The sequence below is a fragment of the Rhincodon typus genome, chromosome 7 (genome assembly GCF_021869965.1).
Source record: "Rhincodon typus isolate 14 chromosome 7, sRhiTyp1.1, whole genome shotgun sequence".
Taxonomy (NCBI): Eukaryota; Metazoa; Chordata; class Chondrichthyes; order Orectolobiformes; family Rhincodontidae; genus Rhincodon; species Rhincodon typus.
In genome coordinates this window covers 76,344,625-76,360,734 of record NC_063338.1, presented here as the reverse complement: position 1 = coordinate 76,360,734, position 16,110 = coordinate 76,344,625, and the positions used below count along the sequence as shown (strand labels likewise).

General features: G+C 39.6%; 1 long non-coding RNA gene across 1 annotated transcript in view; it reads left to right on the top strand.

The window, feature by feature from the left end:
* Positions 1–9,420, top strand: part of LOC125483570 — a 30,708-nt gene extending 21,288 nt beyond the window's left edge. The window contains exons 2-3 of the long non-coding RNA XR_007262520.1: positions 8,132–8,332; positions 9,045–9,420. This is a non-coding gene — a long non-coding RNA (uncharacterized LOC125483570). The remainder of the gene's footprint in view (positions 1–8,131; positions 8,333–9,044) is intronic.
* Positions 9,421–16,110: the final 6,690 nt, after the last annotated feature.

The window sequence follows — 16,110 nt, the reverse complement described above, 5'->3', positions numbered from 1 at the left end:
AATGGTGGAGTAGGCTCGAGGGGACAATACCTTTTCCTATTTCTTATGACCTTTTAGTCTTAAATCCTCCAAACTGCTGCACCACGATCTTTATGTATCAACCTCAGCTTCTCAACCTGCTGGAATACCCAAAGTCAAGCAGGGTCATCTTTTGAAAAATATTTCTGTTTGTTTCCCAAACTTCTACATCTTGGGTACCTGATAAGGTTTCAGTCAGATGTAATATTGGATGACTAGAAAGTGGTAATGCTACTGACACATCACTGAGCATTTATATTTTCAGAATCACTCAGGAGAGCAGAAACATAACATAAAAGATAATTTTCAAGGTGTTCTAGGTCTCTGACTCTGGCTTGGAAATCCTAGGAGATCCTTGGGTACTGGTTTTATCTGGGAATGAGATTGCCGAATGCCAAACAAATGAAATTCACAGATATCCCAACAAGGAAAGCTGTTCCAACAGCCCTGCCATTTTATTTTGACATATTCTTCCATGGAACACAGTGAATTTCTTTCTATTCTAGGTCTAGTGGAAATATATATTTATATATAACTGTCAACTGTAGGAACAATTTGTCAGTTTGAGTAAAAACCACTAAGTTAATGAAGACGAAGATCAGGCAGGTGTATAATGTGTATCTGATTTACAACCACCAGTTTTCCAATGTCAAGATGATGAAATCTCAAATTTTTCCAGGTCCTGGCTGATTTACTATCCTAACTATGTCTCTTTAACCCAATATCATCCAACATTACGTACATTACTTTCAGTTTGCTCATCTATTTGTACACCTTGTGTGTTCAGGTGTCAGTTTAATATTACAACTTGTTACTTGTCGTATAAAGTCCATGTCTACCATGGCTCAGTTTGTTGCGCTCTTGATTCTTAGCTGAAAGGTATAAGTTTATCATAGAACATAGAATCCCTACAGTGTGGAAACAGGCCCTTCAGCCCAACAAGTCCACACCGACCCTCAGAGCAGCTCACCCAGACCCTTCCCCCTATAACCCACCTAATCTACACATCCCTGCACACTACGGGCAATTTAGCATGGCCAATCCACCTTACCAGCACATCTTTGGACTCTGGGAGGAAACCGGAGCATCTGGAGGAAACCCACGCAGACATGGGGAGAATGTGCAAACTCCACACAGACAGTCGCTCGAGGGTTGAATCGAACCTGGGTCCCTGGCGTCGTGAGGCAGCAATGCTAACAACTGAGCCACCGTGCCACCCTTAAAAAAAAAGTTTATGTTCCGCCCTTGGACTTGAGCATTACAGGAAAACCTCACATTCCAATATAACAGTGCGGAGGTGTCGTATTGGTGAAGTTGTGAAGGCCAGGTTCCCTTCTTCTCTGAAGTGAAAACAAATCATGCCACGAAACTAATTCAAAGCAGAGGAAAAGTTAATCTTTAAATCCCCAGTCAAGATCATAAGAAAACCAATCATGATTGTTCAAACAGATCCTTATTACAATTGAGGAAGGGTCACCGGACCTGAAATATTAACTCTGATTTTTTCTTCACAGATGCTGCCAGACCTGCTGACCTTTTCCAGCAACTTCTGTTTTTGTTCCTGATTTACACTATTCACAATTCTTTTGGTTTTCATTATCACAATTGCTGTTTGTGGGAGTTTGCTCTGTGCGAGCTAGCTGTTGTATTTTGTATATTGTATTATATCTTATACAATTCAATGGTCCTTCATTGGCTGTAAATTGCTTTTTGATATCTTTTGGACATGAACAATACAAGAACATAAATGTTCTTTATTTATTCTTTTGATGAATGCATGCTCAAAATTACTCTACATTACTGTAGGATTGTCATACAATAACAGCATAAATAACTGTAGAATTTATAAAGATAAAATGGTAGTTTTGCTTAATGATATTTGACAGAGATTTTAACAAAATCAATTATGAAGGAGTACAGGTTTATTACATTGGGGATCTCATCAAAGACTCAGTATTGTGTTGATAACACAAAATTTGAGCAATATGTTTGCATAAATTGTGAATTAATACTGTACTCTGGTGCAGTTATTTATCTATTAGACTGAGTGATTTTTCCAGGAATTTTTAACAACTACCCAGGGAACACCTCTGTTACAATGACATATGTGTTGAAGACTGCAAGCATAAGTTAATTGGTCATATACTACAGAATATAGTTTGAAGAACGTTTTAGAAAACTGAAAAAAACTGCAGATGGTGGAAATGAGAAACAAAAACAGGAATTGCTGGAAAAGCTCAGCAGTTCTGACAACATCTGTTGAAAGAAATCTGAGTTAACCTTTCGGGCTCAGTGGCACATCTTCAGGATTGATGGAAGCTAAGAAAAAGTTGGTTTTCATGCAGAAGATAGGGTGGGGGGAGACTGTAAGGAGTAAATGATAGGTGGAGAAGTTGGAGCTAGAGTGAGAGAAAAACAGTTGTACAGACAAAAGGAGTGGATAACGGTCAGCCTAGGAGAATGAATGGCTGCTAATAGGGACTATCAATGACAAAAAATGAGTGTGTGTAATAGCAGACGATGTGACAACAAGTCCTGGTGTGTGGGGTTAGGGGAAAGTGTTGGCAAGATGCTCAAGGCCTAAAGTTGTTGAACTCGATTTTGGGTCTAGATGGCTATAGGATTCCCAAGCAGAAAATGAGGTGCTGTTCTTCCAGCTTGTACTGAGCTTCATTGGAGCATTGCAGCAAGCCTGAGGCAGAAATGTTGGCCAGGGAATAAGGTGGTGTGTTGAAGTGGCAAGAAACGGGAAGCTTAGGGGTTTTTTTTGCGAGCAGAACGTAGATGTTCTGCGAAGTGGCCACCCAGTCTATGCTTTGTTTCCCCAATGTAGAGGAGACCACACTGTGAGCAGCAAATGCAGTAGACTAGATTGTGGGAAGTGCAGGTACATCATTGCTACACGTGGAAAGTGTGTTTGGGCCCTTAGATATTGAGGGCGGAGAAAGTAAACACACAGGTGTTACACCTTCTGTGGTTGCTGGGGAAGGTGACATGGGGCTTTGGGGGTCGGTTGTTGGGAGTGAAGGAGGTGTGGACCAGGGTGTCCCGGAGGGAACAGTCCTTGTGAAAGGCTAACACGGGAGGGGAGGGAAATAAGTATCTGATGTGGCACAGTAATTCCAAATACAGCTCATGACTAATTTGGAAAATCTTCACAAATCGAACTCAGTTATAGAACAGTGGGATCAAATAAACCCAGTTGCACACAAATTCAGTGCTCACACCATTGAGTTTAAAAATCATCGTCACCAGGACTGATTTGATGAAAACAACATTGAAATATGTGACTTCCGGAACAAAAACGAACGTAGGATTATTGTCAACAATTCCTCAACCATGAATCCACAGTGGCTGGTGACACTCCCCAGAAGGGGAAACAAGTGATAAAAATCAAAGTCATATGTGGAAATGAACTTACTGGGAGGAGTTCTGTTTTCAGGTATACAAGATATGTAGGATCGTTATGTGATATTTGCAGGCTTTACTGTTTTTTTTTCCTTCTGGGTCTCCAGGCTCTCCTCAGTACCCTGTGGTAAAATTCATACTGGATCACCATTCAGATGTGACCATGTGACTGAAGCGCATGCAGTATATGTGCCACATAAGCTGCTTCCGCATACGATAGCTTGCTATTGAGGTAGCACAGTGCACTACATCGCCATATTCAGTATCTGGATTGTTTACTGTAGGGAAACAGGCAACGTGGCTTTCTACCTGTGGTAAAAGGCAAGGAAAAGATGCTGTGAGCATCCAAGTTAGCGAAAAATATTGAGCGCCGTAAAAGCAAGCCAAGTGCCCTGGGATGCATCCTGTTCCGATGCGTGAGATGGGTGTCCTACCCTGTACACAAAGTGGCCTGGCAGCAGCATTACAGGGCAAGGTCTTGGGGAGCTCCAAAGTGCAGTACTGAACAGATGAAATGCATTCTTAGTTATTCTAAAATGGGCCATGATAATATGGTAAGACTGGTGCTTTGCTAATGCCAACCTCTGAGTTTGCAGAGAGCAAGTGGTTGTTGCCCATGGAGCATGCCCTGAGATATTGGAGAGCATTTGCCGAGATGGACATGAGGTGAAATCTCCAGCAAGCTGCAGCCACCAGGTTACAGTGTTGACTTTTAAATCTGGAGTTGGCACCATCTACTTAATGCTGGCAACTGGGGAAAAATAGCAAACTGCATATAAACATAGTTAGGCCAAATAATAATGAGACATTAATGCATGCAAATAGATCCCTTATTGCTCACTAGCAAGATTCTAATCCAGCCATTGAAACGTCAAAAAGAAAATCAGACTTTTTATTCTCAATGTTGAGAATCTAAATCTTTTTTCATTTCCTCCAAATGTGTCGACATTGTTCATGACACCTAAAGGCTGAGACAGTTCCATTCGTTGTAAAAGTGGCTACTCACCTCATCAATGAACAACTGTCCTCTGGTGCCATTATTAATTATTACCTGAATAAAAGACACTTTAACCTCATTCACCTCCATGCTGAAACATAACTGACCATCATAGACTATAGTTTGACTACAGCATTCACCTGCTCCAGATTTGCAAACTATTTCAGTCTCTATTTTCCTGCAGACATTAAATTTGTCCTGTCCTTGAATGCTGTCAAAACAAAGCTCATATTTCAACCTACTGTATGGTTAGCTAGATAGTCTATTTTCCATATAGATTGAAGGAGCGATTCTGGAATATATCGAGCTCTTATTATACCTGGACAGTTATTTCTAACAAATGTCAATCATTGATGAAGAGAACCAATACTGGATCAGCTATGCCAGCTCAGTCTTTTACAATGGCATTGCGTTTTTGACAAGAAAGACTTCCACAAGTCAATAAAAGACATCATTTGCAAGCACACTTTTGTGTGAAGGAGTGAAACCTGGACTTGTCAGTGATGCTTAGGGATGGAAGAGAAATTTCACTAGTAGTGCTTCCACCACATCCTATGGGTTAAATTGGAGTACTGTTCAGCAAGTACTCATGGCAGCCTTGGAGCCAAATTCCTGCAATGTTAACTTCCCTGAACACTTGATAGAATGTCATAGAATCCCTACACTGTAGAAACAGGCCCTTCAGCCCAGTAAGTTCACACTGACCCTCAGAGCTTCCCACCCAGACCCATCCTGTATAATCCACCTAACCTACACATCCCTAGACACTATGGGCAATTTAGCATGGCCAATCCACCTAGCATGCACATCTTTGGACTGAGGGAGGAAACCAGAGCACCTGGAGGAAAGCCCGAGGGTGGAATCAAACCTGGGTCCCTGGCGCTGTGAGGTTGCAGTGCTAACCACTGAGCCACTGTGCCACCCTAATGTCTTGCTTTCTCAACTCTCAAATGGCTACATTCCAGGGAAAAGAAAATACCTCAAGTATACTCTGAAGTTCTCCTTGAAGTGAAACTGCATTGACATTGGTGCCTGCCAGGATCTTGGCCAGTTGTCCAAAATGTAATAGCTTGTTCATTATTATGCTTTGAATCCCAATGCCTTAATGATGAGGCAGAGCAGGAAAGGAAAGAGGAGGAAACAAAATCTGCACTCTGGGGGCCACCATCTTGTTCATCATGCATGTCCATGGGTCCAATGATCTCTGAACAATTAGCAGAACTGAGGAAGAGTCACTGGACCTGAAACATTACTAACTCTGATTTTTTTCTTCACAAATGTTACCAGACATGCTGAACTTTTCCAGCAAGTTCTGTTTTTGTTCCTGATTTACAGCTCTCTCAGTTGAGAATGGGTCCGTTCAGCCATGTAAAGCTCGATGGCAGAAACGTTAGGCCCTGAATAGACAGTATCGTTAAATTGAGGGACAGCTGATGAGCCAAGTCAAATGAGGACGAAAGGATAGACAATGAAGAGGGACCTGGGACATTCTAAGTTAAAGAGAATGGTATCAAGGCAGAGATGATGAGGTAAGTACTTCTAGAGGATAGGGAAAGGCCACTGAAGTAAAAGGAACAAGACAAGAAGCAGATCATATAGAGTTCAAGCAAAGATGATAGGGCATAGAAGGATTTGACATGATAATAAGTATGTTGAAACTGATTCTCATAGGTAGCCAATGGAGACTAATAAGGACAAGGGTGACAACACTAGAGATTTAGGTCAGGTGGGGCATAGGCTGTGTCAATTTGTAACATGATTAAGGCATAAAAATATTATAACATGTGTATAAATGTAACTAAATATTCTTATACAGCAACATTTCATATTTGAGAGGTCTATTCTGTTTGGAAACTTGTGAATGCACAAAAAAACTTGAACATTGAGTTCACGCAAGTTTCAAGATGCATCACTGTCAGCTGGAGAAGTAAAGCAGGAAGCATAAACCATAGTTATTAACATATATCAGTGTCTAAAATGTCTAGAGTTTACTTTATGATATTTCACAGGACTTGCTATGAGTACACAATTCCCCTCCAATTGAAGATTACTAAGAATGGAAACCCCAAAGAAAATCATTAGCATCTATGTAGTTCCATGTAAAGTTTGATCTTTCCTTTAGACCACGTACAAAGAATAAATTCTTCAACTGAAGATGAAAGAAAAAAAACTATGCTATATATTTGATGATTGCCTGCAATGACCTAGTGTTGTAAATAAAGGTGAACTTAGGTGCAACTGAGGAGAATGCTGATGAATTGAGTAACTTAGAATTGATCTCTATACTTTGAAATGTATACTGAATAGATTTGGCAGCTGTATCATGTTTTATGAGCAAGTATCAAAGATAACAATATTCAGATAACATTATCCTTGGAAAATAGGCGACAGGTTTAGATAGAGGATCTGGATCGGCGCAGGCTTGGAGGGCCAAAGGGCCTGTTCCTGTGCTGTAATTTTCTTTGTTCTTTGTTCATTGTTCAGATATTAGAATTTCTAAATCTATAGTGCTGTTAATCAAGTTTGAAAGGAGGTCTGCATAAAAGCTATACAAGACATTGGTAAAGCCAAATTTGGAGTACTATGTACAGTGCTGGTCGATCTGCTGTAGGAAGGATGTTATTAAACTGGAAAGAGAAAAAAAGATTTATAAGGATGTTACCGATATTGGAAGCTTTGAGTTCTAAGGAGAGGCTGGATAGGCTGGGACTTTTATTCCCTGGGGCATAGGAGGCTGAGTCGTGACGTTATAGAAGCTTATCATATCATGAGGTGCATGGTTAAAGTGAATAGCCAAGGTCTTTTCTATAGGGTAGTGGAATCCAAAACCAGAGGGCATAGATTTAAGGTGAGAGGGAAAAGATTTAAAAGTGACCTCAGGGACAACTTTTTCACACAGAGGGTGATGCATATATGGAACAAACTGCCAGAGGATGTGGTAGAAGTCGGTACAATTACAACATTTAAAAGACATTTGGACAGGTACATAGATATGAAAGGTTTAGAAGGATGTGGGCCAAACACAGACAAATGGGAATAATTCAGTTTAGGATATTTGGTCAGCATGGACGAGTTGGGCTGAGGGATCCATTTCATGCTTTGTGACTCTATGAAAAGTCATACATTAGTGATATTTCATTAATATGGAAATGAGAATATTAACACAGATTGAGAGGCTCTCTGCTTCAGTGAAAATGGTGGTGAAAGCCTGAATCCGAAAGTCTTGCTCCCAGATCTGGCTCTGCCAGTTATGCAAAGGATCACTGGGGGTAAGTTCTAACTTGCACATTTGTAGCTCAGAGAAGCAAGAGCACATGTTCATGTTTAAATATTTCTGGCTAACCTGTGATTTAGAAGTGGGATATCCAAAACGTGACTGGCAAGACAGCATCTAAAGTTGTAAACTTCTATGAAGAGGTTGAGAACCCTTTTAAAGAATACTTTTATAAAAGGTCTTGGGACATCTTTTGGGGAGGTCAGATGCCTTTTGTGAAAGGTAAGATGCCCTTTGGGACTTGTTTAATGGAGACATGATTGTGTATAAAAGTATTGACTCATGGGAACTGTTAAAACGAGCTGTCAACAGAAGCTGTAAAATGCCACTGGCAAAAGAAGTTCCCTTAAGTCTCATGGTCACACGTCTTAACCCCGGATCATCTAATGACATATTGAACTTTTAATTTTAACCTGTATTTCTTTTTTTTTAAGATAAGCATACACAGCCAAAAGATGCCTGTGAACGCAATATTATTGGCTGACTGTGGACGAATCCTGGAATATCACACCTGAAGGTTCCACAGAAGCTTCAAAGGGCAAAATGCACGATAAACTGAACAGTAATCTCCTGCGATTACCTCAAATTGTGCTCATTCTGGAAGGAAAGTCCCCTCTTAAGAATACCAGTTAAAAGTGAGTTTCAACCCTGGACTGTATGGGTTAGTGGACTGAGGTACTTGTGTGGACTTTTCATAGAGTCACAAAGCATGGAACAGATCCCTCGGCCCAACTTGTCCATGCTGACCAAATATCCTAAACTGAATTATTCCCATTTGTCTGTGTATGGCCCATATCCTTCCAAACCTTTCATATCTATATTCCTATCCAAATGTCTTTTAAATGTTGTAATTGTACCCACTTCTACCACATCCTCTGGCAGTTTGCTCCCTATATGCATTACCCTCTGTGTGAAAAATTTGTCCCTCAGGTCTCTTTTAAATCTTTTGATCACTAGTGCTCTGTGGAAGTCACAGTCTAGGAGTACCTTACAGGTCCCTCCTGCATTGCAACTAAAGGATTCTCTTGTTTAAAATGCTGCAAACTGGACAGCAATCCAGTCCAAAAGGGAACAGGACAAAAAAATTACAGCTAACCTGCAAAGTCAAGAATCTCATAATCAACTGCTCAGTTATTAATGTTCTCCTGTCAATTCTTCATGAATGATCCAGACTGATCTGTATATCTTTTAACTTTATCATTTCTTTTGGGAATTATTTCTCATTTCTACTTTGTATGTACATCTTTTGTGTTATTATTCCTTCTAGCACTTACTAACTAATAATACATTCTTTGTTAACTCAAGAGGCCTGGTTAAATTGACTCTTTTAAAATGTAATTTCATTAGGTCTGAGAAGAACAGATCCACAAAGACAGGGATCCATTTTTATTAACCTTGTTATGGTCAACCAAGGACCAAGTGAATGAAGAAGGGGAGAAATTCACCACTCCTCACCTGGGACAATTACTGCTGGAACTATAATAAATTGAGGAATTTCACCTGCAGATGGATGTAATAAATCAAATTGTCAAGTTGATGGGGCATTTAAAACTCCTTCCCTTTAAATATTAAAAAAAACTCTGTGATGTTAAATACTACTGTTTCACTGTCTGCTGACAGAAGACTGAACATTCTTAATCAAGGATTAGTGCTGCAGGATTTTATAACCCTTCATTATCACAATGTAGTACCTCTTAATTCACAGTTCAATTGACAGATTCAAGTGCATGTAAACTCTTTTAAGTAGGATTAAGAATTCAAATGTGTGATTTTATAAGAAATTAAAGGAATTTAAATATATGGAATGTGTTTTTTATCTATTCGTGTTTTCTTTCCAAATGGCCAATCCACATAACTCTGTGTTCTGAGGATGGGTCACTGGAACCTGAAACGTTAACTCTGATTTCTCTCCACAGATGCTGCCAGACCTGCTGAGCTTTTCCAGCAATTTCTGTTTTTTGTTTCAAAAGCCCCCTACATCTGTATAGCTATTAAAGTCAGTGATAAAGTAAAATAGGCTATCATTCACTCTGAGGCTGTTTCACATTTCATGTAATCAACTTGCTCTGTGACGTAATTACATACCCCTGGAATTGGTGGGACTTAACCACGCCTCCTGGTTCAGAGGTAGGGACACTACCACTGTGCCACAAGAGCTGCCCCTGAAGTTATTTCTCATTATTACTATACATAACTCTCACTTGCCATGAGTTTTCTCTCGCAAAAAAAAACACAACTGCATATTGTACCCTACAATAATAGAGATGTGTTCACAATGTTTTGCAAAATCATAGGTTGTGGTAATTCAGTTACACTCCAGACCATAAGCTTTTAAGGTTATCCTGTACAGCAGATTGGTGAAAGGAAAATGTATTGAGTGGATGTCAGAATATCTTTCATTGGAATTGAAAGAAATTGAAATTTAAGTTCTGAAGAGGGGTCACTTGACCCAAAATGTTAACTCTGCTTTCTCTCCACAGATGCTGCCAAATCTACTAAGTTTCTCCAGCAGTTTCTGTTTTTGTTATAGGTTACCTGCATCTGCATTTTTTTTTAATTTAGGTTGACCTGTACTGCTTCTTCACTATGGCATTGATATAGACCTTTTTTTTAAATTTAAAGAACAGAAATCTGCAGAAAAACCTGAAATACAATGCAAAATAATTCATGGCTTAAAACAACTTATAAGCCCTTGGTCCAGTTCTAAATTAATCAAATTGCCATTTAAGAGGTGATAATGGCCTCAAAATGGGACCAATAGACTTGCCACTCCATTAATACCTGACTCTCCAAATGCAACAAATTTTAAAAGGCCTTTACTACTGAGCAGTCAAATAAACCATCTCTTTCAGATGGTAAGCCATTTTTATGTTTCGACTGGATTCTTGTTTTGTAGGGAACTAAAGCCTATGAGCTTAGTAAGCTGAACAACAGCCCCAAAGAATTTTTTAACTTTGTGGAACAAGAATGGGATTCTTTCTCCACTCCCACTGAATTCCCACACCCAGCAACATACTCCCTCCCCAATATGCGACTGTCACCATTAAACTGTCCCAATCTCCCCTCCCTTCGTATGATCCCAGGATTTACCTTGATCTCAGCTGGATGTTTGCTGGCCCTAACTACAATTCTTTGGCTTGGATCAGTTTGGCCACATTAATGTCTTTCCTTGGGACAGGGAGTTCAGTGTTTTTAAATGTACTTGGGTCTTGAAATGACCCTAACCTCTCTTTGCTCAACATGGTATTTCAGTCAGTCAACCAATAGTTAAAACTTACTTTGTCAAAATATCTGTGGTAAAAGCAAATAATCTTGTGTTGAACTAACTGATATGTCTTAAATCATAAAGGCAATAGATAAGGCTATAGTCCTGACTTCTGTCATCAATCTTTTCCAGAGTCCATAAGCCCCATGCAGTCTTACTGCTTTTGTAGTGCAATATAGCTATGGGAATAGACAATATTCACAAATTAAAGAGACTATTTGCATTAATGTAGCTATAACATTATTAAAATGTCTTGTTGAAGCATTTGCAGTTGCTGTAGTGCTTCTTCACAGCCCCAAAACAGAAATGATGAAAGATTTTCCCCAGCATGTCCAACTAAAACAAGACATTGACATCGTCTCTACGATTCTGAATGTGTATCTAATTCTATGCTAGAATATTCAGCATTTGAAAATTGCATGTTGCGATTTTTACAGCTGTTACGCACCATAGGATAGATGGAGAAGGTGGAAATGATTTCCTGTATACAAAATGGTCACTATCAAATTTCATTTGGGAGAAAAAGAGTCTGATTTCTTTTTAATGTAAATGACTGGAATCTGGACTTTATTTTTATCTTTTCATAATGCAATTCCCAATTTTCTGCATTTTCTTTTTCTTTTACTGGCAAGGAACATCAATTCATTGAATAATTACACTAATCCAACCAAATGCATTATTTAGGACTTTTTTTAAAAAAGAAGCCAGCTCAGAACACCTGTTTCCCATCAATTTTTCATATTAACTGTGGTAATAGCTGATTTTTACTGGCTCAGAAAGGATATGTTGGTCAAAAAACGTCTCTCTCCCCCAAAAGAAATTGCAGACATTTATTCATGCTGCACACAGCCTTTTTTGAAACAGATTAAAGTGACAGTCCCATACTAGTCACATAGCTCACTAGTGCATTAAGAAATTCACATTCTGTCATCAAAAAAACCCTGACTAAAGCTGAATTTGTGTGAAAGAGGACAGAACCCCAGTGACCCCAAACTAGCAGAGAGGTCTCCAGTGATCACTGAAGGAAAAGCAGTGAAAAAGTAAAGCACACAAGCTGCCAATGTGTGCGAGAAGCCATCTCAAGAGGGTGCCATTCATTTCTCTCATGTTCCTCAATGGCTGTCAATTGTTGCACCATTCTGAACTTGAACTGCCTCTTGCCTGCGTCTGTCTCTATCTATTTTAGAAGACACATATAAAACAAAATGTAGGAATAGAATAAAAAGGATTTTTTTAGATTTTAGCTTTGATTTTTGAAGTTGAAATTGAACAACGAACTAGAACATATAAAATACATTTTAATTCATTTTGAAAATTGTATGCAATAATAATATGCATTTCTTCCACGCCACTACACTCGATGATGCTTTGAAAATGAACAACCATTCACTTAGATGGTGGTAGATTGTGGAGAAATGTCTTTCCAATGCTGCAAGGACATTAAGGTGTTAAATATTTATTGTTAACAAATGGACACAATATAATATTATTGTATCAAACATATTTGCTGCATCTATACATTAGGTATTTCTTTGACATGTCCGTGATCATATCTTTTATTCAGAACTGTGCCTGGAAATGGCTCTGTATGACATGAGGAGACTTTTTTTAAATGCTAGGTCAAAATCTGCAAAAATTAAAATTAAAATAAAAGGCCAGAGGAGAATAACATCATGCATTAAAATAAAACATAAAATCAGCAAATACAATTTGACTTAGTTAATGGAAAGCACTAATAAGTAAAAATAATTGAATCCATATGGTTTTACTTACATTGTTGATAAGGTGCTTTCTGTTGAGATGCATGTACCTGCCAATCATGTCAGCTCAACAGCTGGACAACTTTGTACTGTCGATGTCAAACCTCTTTTCTTTATTTGGATGATTTAATTCGCTGTTGTTTTGGAGTAGTGTGGCTTCTTAATCCACTTCTACATACATAGGCTGATGAATATATTTTGTTGAATAATTTAGCCAACCTCACAACGACCATCTGGAGAAAAGATCCAGCAGCAACATTGTTGTGATATAAATAGGTCAGACAGCTATAAAGTACCAAGTCTGAAGATGAGGTGTTACTTGAGGAAAACATCTCATCTTCAGACTAGGCACTTTACAGCCTTCTGGACTTAATATTGAGTTTAATATCTTCAAATTGTGAACTAACTCCCATTTCTTCCCTTTCTTATAGCTTTACTTGTTATGTTCTCTGTCACCATGTCCTCTCTCCCCTCCCTCCACACCAGTGGGATTGTCTTCTCTTTCAAGTCTGGTATTTAGACATGCCATTATTCTGCCATTCTCACATTTTGATCACTTAAGCTAAACTATCAACATCTTTCCTCCACCAGCACTCTACATCCATCACCACACTACACTCACCCCACCAACTGTAGCATAAATGCTGTTCCCCTCCACACTTCACTTCAGCACTGATGGAGTCATCTCGACTCGAAACATTAGCTTGCTTTCTCTCCATGGATGCTGTCTGACCCGCTGTGATCTCCAGCATTTGTCGTTTTCAGTACTGATTCCAGCATCTGTAGTAATTTGCTCCTAGTTGTGATATAAGCTGTGTAAAGATCCACAGTTCATTTGTTAGTATAGCTGTATTACTCATGTATTGGAAATAATTACAAAACCAATGCTAACAGCATTATTTCCTGTTCTGCAGAACTATCTACTGCTTTTCTATTAGTAATACCACTTTTAGCTTTCCTGACTTTAATGGCTTTTTTTTTAAATCATTACTTTGCATCTGTGTCATTGTCCTATTACTAAGACAATGTTCAAGTGAGCATTGGATCATTAATGCATGGGAAAAAACATGGCAGGTTTTTTGTGTTTGCACCAAACCTATTTGAAAATTTGTCTTATTAAGATTTAGAGAATTGCAATATATGCCGATGCTTTTTATGCTCCATTTTGCTGCCCATTTTTCTTTTTGATACGTGGGAAGGATAAAGCAACTGAAATAACTACTGAACAAGCAAAACTTTGAGGTTAAAAATTGAAAAGTGGGAGATTTTCTCAGCTATTTGCCCATCATGGCATATCAGAAAGTTAGGGAGCCCAGAACAGTAGTAGATTTATTTAATATGTTGTCTCTTGTTCCAAGGTACAGTGAAAAGTGAATAGTTTCACCACGTTCTGGCGTCGTCTTGGATTACGGAACAAATTACTGAATACATTGTATAAATGTAAAATACTGAATAAATTAATATTAAATTGATATTAATACAACTAAAACAGCTTCAAATGTTCACCTTTTGCTCTGCATAGACTTCAATCATTTTGACATCGTTCCCAGGGTACAGGCAATGTGCTCCTTTACTGCCACCACTGACACTTCCGCTTCCACGTCTGCCTCCTTCGAGCTGGAGGTGGTCACGCTGTGCAGGTCCCATACCTCCTCCAAAGCTGATCATCAACCGACGGATCCTGCCTCTGAGTTGACTGACAGGGTCCTTGCTCATCTTCCAATGCTGCCCCCTGATATGGAACAGGGATGGAGATGCACAGGGCCCTGGCCTCCTGCAGGAGGACATCCGGAGGAGACCTCAGGACAACCAAAACAAAATAAATGTTACTGAGCTGGAAAGACAATGATTAAGACATGTGAATATGGCACAACCTGTGTCACATGAGCGAGGGTCGGCTGAGCCTCACGCTCAGGAGCCATACGCTGCCGTTCCCACTGCCGCTATCTTGGACACATGTCTCAAAAAACACCTTCCCAATTTTTATTCCAGAAAAAGCATTACCAGCCTGCCTGATTTTCAAATATTCTCCATCAATCAGGTGTTCCTGGACAACGATTCATGAAAATATTAACAATAATTGCAATAGCTCATAATAACACATTGATGAAGGCAGATGTGGTGTATATGGATTTTAGGAAGGCATTTGATAAGGTTCCACATGGTAGGCTCATTCAGAAAGTAAGGAGGCAGGGGATTTAGGGAAATTTGGCTGTCTGGATACAAAACTGGCTGTCCAATAAAAGACAGAGGATGGTAGTAGATGGAAAGTACTCAGTCTGGAGTTCGGTGACCAGTGGTGTGCCGCAGGGATCTGTTCTGGGACCTCTGCTCTTTGTGATCTTTATAAATAACTTGGATGAGGAAGTGGAAGGGTGGGTTAGTAAGTTTGCCGATGACACGAAGGCTGGTGGAGTTGTGGACAGCGTGGAGGGCTGTTGTAGGTTGCAAAGGGACATTGACAGGATGCAGAGCTGGGCAAAGAAGTGGCAGATGGAATTCAACCCAGAAAAGTGTGACGTGATTCATTTTGGAAGGTTGAACTTAAATGCAGAATACAGGGTTAATGGCAGGATTCTTGGCAGTGTGGAGAAACAGAGGGATCTTGGGATCCACGTCCATAGATCCCTCAAAGTTGCTACCCAAGTTGATAGGGTTGTAAAGAAGGCATATGATGTGTTGGCTTTCTTTGATAGGGGAATTGAGTTCAAGAGCCGCAAGGTTATGCTGCAGCTCTATAAAACTCTGGTTAGACCACACTTGGAATATTGTGTTTAGTTCTGGTCACCTCCTTATAGGAAAGATGTGGAAGCTTTAGAGAGGGCGCGGAGGAGATTGACCAGTATGCTGCCTGGACTGGAGGGCAGGTCTTATGAGGAAAGATTGAGGGAGCTGGGGCTTTTTTCATTGGAGCAAAGAAGGATGAGAGGTGACTTGATAGAGGTGTACAAAATGATGAGAGGCATAGATAGAGTGGATAGCCAAGAGACTTTTTCCCAGGACGGAAATGACTATTACGAGGGGACATAAAGGAAGGTATAGGGGAGATGTCAGAGGTAGGTTCTTCACACAGAGAGTGGTGGGCGTGTGCAATGCGCTGCCAGCAGTGGTAGTGGAGACAGATACTTTAGAGACTTTTAAGTAACTCTTGGATAGACACATGGAGGATAGTAAAATGTAGGGTATGCAGGGTAGATTGATCTTAGTAGGATAATAGGTTGGCACAACATTGTGGGCCGAAGGGCCTGTACTATGCTGTTCTATGTTCTATGTTCTATGACAGGAAATTTTGGCCAAGCGCAACATGTTCCAGCGTGAAAATACATGTGCATGTTTAGGATAGAGATGTTTCTTCAATATGGAGTTTGGGAAAATTTTTGTACCACTT